The sequence below is a fragment of the Chelonia mydas genome, chromosome 13 (genome assembly GCF_015237465.2).
Source record: "Chelonia mydas isolate rCheMyd1 chromosome 13, rCheMyd1.pri.v2, whole genome shotgun sequence".
NCBI lineage: Eukaryota > Metazoa > Chordata > Testudines > Cheloniidae > Chelonia > Chelonia mydas.
In genome coordinates, this window is record NC_051253.2 from 32,375,949 (window position 1) to 32,379,461 (window position 3,513).

Consider the following 3,513-nt stretch of genomic DNA (forward strand, 5'->3'; position numbering starts at 1 on the left):
CCACAGGTGATGAGGAAGACAATGGCTGACATTTCAGGCTGTTCTGCAAGGGATGGATGTTCAGGTGGACATTCTGTAGTATCTGTATCTACCTCTCTGGGTTACAGTGTTTGTAACTTGGCTAAATGTGTTAGTGAATTATGACAAATACAGAAGGATTTCTAAAGTGTGGGGGCTGCAACTGAAGACATCGGGATTCCCAACTCCACAGCAATTTTAATAATACCAGGTCTGATGTTGGGATAAGAACCTGTCAATACCTCAGAGTGATGACTGAGAATTCTTAAATAATCAATATAATTAATATATGATTCAATGATTGGGCTACAAGGGGCAACTCCAGAACCATCAGAAGAATATGAAAATAAATAACCAATTTATTCCCCCAGTTTTCAAATGAATATTTTCCTGGCCATCACCCTTCTCAGAGCTTCCTTCACCTCCTTATTTCTCAGGCTGTAGATCAAAGGGTTCAGCATTGGGGACACCACTGAGTAGAACACGGAAAGCAGTTTGTCGGTGTTGAGGGAGTATCTGGATTTGGGCCTCAGGTACATCACAATGCCGGACCCGAAAAACAAGGTCACCACAATAAGGTGGGAGGAGCAGGTGGAGAAGGCTTTGCTCCTGCCCTCGGCTGACAGAATACTGAGGATCGCATGGAGGATACGGATGTAGGACACCAAGATGAGCAGGAAGGGGACCATGATGAAGGCAACAGCAATGGTGTAAACAGCTACTTCGTTCCAGTAGGTGTCCACGCAGGCCAGCTTCAGCAGCGGGGGCAGGTCACAGAAGAAGTGGTTGATCCTATTGGGCCCACAGTAGGGCAGAGTGAATATGAAAGTGCCCGACTCCCACCAGCATCCCGATGAGCCAGCACACAGCTGAGAGCTGGAGACACACACCTCTGCTCATCATGGCCGTGTAGCGCAGAGGGTGACAGATGGCCACATAACGGTCGTATGCCATGGTGGCCAGCAGGCAGCACTCCGTGATCCCTATGAAGGGGAAGAAATACATTTGCGTGGCACAGCCCAGGAAGGAAATACTCGTGTCCTCGGAGATGAAGTTCACCAGCATCTTGGGGATGGTGGATGAGGTGTAGCCGATTTCCAGAAAGGACAAATTTCGAAGGAAGAAATACATGGGGGAGTGAAGGGCAGGGTCCACCACTGTGATCGTGATGATGACGATGTTGCCCACCAAGGTGATGAGGTAGAAAACCAGCACCAGAAAAAAAAGAGAAACTTGGAGCCCCAGGATGTTGGACAAAGCCACAAAGAACTGTGTCATGGCTGTGTGGTTCCTGCTAGCCATGCCCTGCGGCAGTTTTCTCTCTGTGGAGACATAAAATCGTTCATGAAGTGGTCAAGTTGGATGAATCGTATACGAAATTTATCATATTGTCACTATATAAATCCATGGTATGTCCACATCTTGAATACTGCATGCAGATGTCATCACCCCATCTCAAAAAAGATATATTGGAACTGGAAAAGGTTCAGAAAAGGGTAACAAAAATATTAGGGGTATGGAACGGCTTCCGTATGAGGAGAGATTAATAAGACTGGGATTTTTCAGCTTGGAAAAGGACGACTAAGGGGTGATATGATAGAGGTCTATAAAATCATGACTGGTATTGAGAAAGTAAGTAAGGAAGTGTTATTTACTCATAACACAAGAACTAGGGGTCACCCAATGAAATTAATAGGCATCAGATTTAAAACAAACACAAGGAAGTATTTCTTAGAATCATAGAATATCAGGGTTGGAAGGGACCTCAGGAGGTCATCTAGTCCAACCCCCTGCTCAAAGCAGGACCAATCCCCAATCAAATCATCCCAGCCAGGGCTTTGTCAAGCCTGACCTTAAAAACTTCCAAGGAAGAAGATTCTACCACCTCCCTAGGTAACGCATTCCAGTGTTTCACCACCCTCCTAGTGAAAAAGTTTTTCCTAATATCCAACCTAAACCTCCCCCACTGCAACTTGAGACCATTACTCCTTGTCCTGTCCTCTTCTACCACTGAGAATAGTCTAGAACCATCCTCTCTGGAACCACCTCTCAGGTAGTTAAAAGCAGCTATCAAATCCCCCCTCATTCTTCTCTTCTGCAGACTAAACAATCCCAGTTCCCTCCGCCTCTCCTCATAAGTCATGTGTTCCAGACCCCTAATCATTTTTGTTGCCCTTCGCTGGACTCTCTCCAATTTATCCACGTCCTTCTTGTAGTGTGGGGCCCAAAACTGGACACAGTACTCCAGATGAGGCCTCACCAATGTCAAATAGAGGGGAACAATCACGTCCCTCCATCTACTGGCTATGCCCCTACTTATACATCCCAAAATGCCATTGGCCTTCTTGGCAACAAGGGCACACTGCTGACTCATATCCAGCTTCTCGTCCACTGTAACCCCTAGGTCCTTTTCTGCAGAACTGCTGCCTAGCCATTCGGTCCCCAGTCTGTAGCTGTGCATTGGGTTCTTCCATCCTAAGTGCAGGACCCTGCACTTATCCTTATTGAACCTCATCAGGTTTCTTTTGGCCCAATCCACCAATTTGTCTAGGTCCCTCTGTATCCTATCCCTGCCCTCCAGCATATGTACCACTCCTCCCAGTTTAGTATCATCCGCAAATTTGCTGAGAGTGCAATCCACACCATCCTCCAGATCATTTATGAAGATATTGAACAAAACCAGCCCCAGGACTGACCCCTGGGGCACTCCACTTGACACCGGCTGCCAACTAGACATGGAGCCATTGATCACTACCCGTTGAGCCCGACAATCTAGCCAACTTTCTACCCACCTTATAGTGCATTCAGCCAGCCCATACTTCTTTAACTTGCTGACAAGAATACTGTGGGAGACCGTGTCAAAAGCTTTGCTAAAGTCAAGAAACAATACATCCACTGCTTTCCCTTCATCCACAGAATCAGTAATCTCATCATAGAAGGCGATTAGATTAGTCAGGCATGACCTTCCCTTGGTGAATCCATGCTGACTGTTCCTGATCACTTTCCTCTCCTCTAAGTGCTTCAGGATTGATTCCTTGAGGACCTGCTCCATGATTTTTCCGGGGACTGAGGTGATGCTGACTGGCCTGTAGTTCCCAGGATCCTCCTTCTTTCCTTTTTTAAAGATTGGCACTACATTAGCCTTTTTCCAGTCATCTGGGACTTCCCCCATTCGCCACGAGTTTTCAAAGATAATGGCCAATGGCTCTGCAATCACATTCGCCAATTCCTTTAGCACTCTCGGATGCAACTCGTCCGGCCCCATGGACTTGTGCACGTCCAGCTTTTCTAAGTAGTCCCTAACCACCTCTTTCTCCACAGAGGGCTGGCCATCTACTCCCCATGTTGTGATGCCCAGCGCAGCAGACTGGGAGCTGTCCTTGTTAGTGAAGACAGAGGCAAAAAAAGCATTGAGCACATTAGCTTTTTCCACATCCTCTGTCACTAGGTTGCCTCCCTCATTCAGTAAGGGGCCCACACTTTCCTTGGCTTTCT

At 47.0% G+C, this 3,513-nt stretch overlaps 1 pseudogene; it reads right to left on the minus strand.

Moving 5' to 3' along the window:
- Positions 1–392: 392 nt before the first annotated feature.
- Positions 393–1,335, minus strand: LOC102941385 (annotated as a pseudogene).
- Between the last annotated feature and the right edge of the window lie 2,178 nt (positions 1,336–3,513).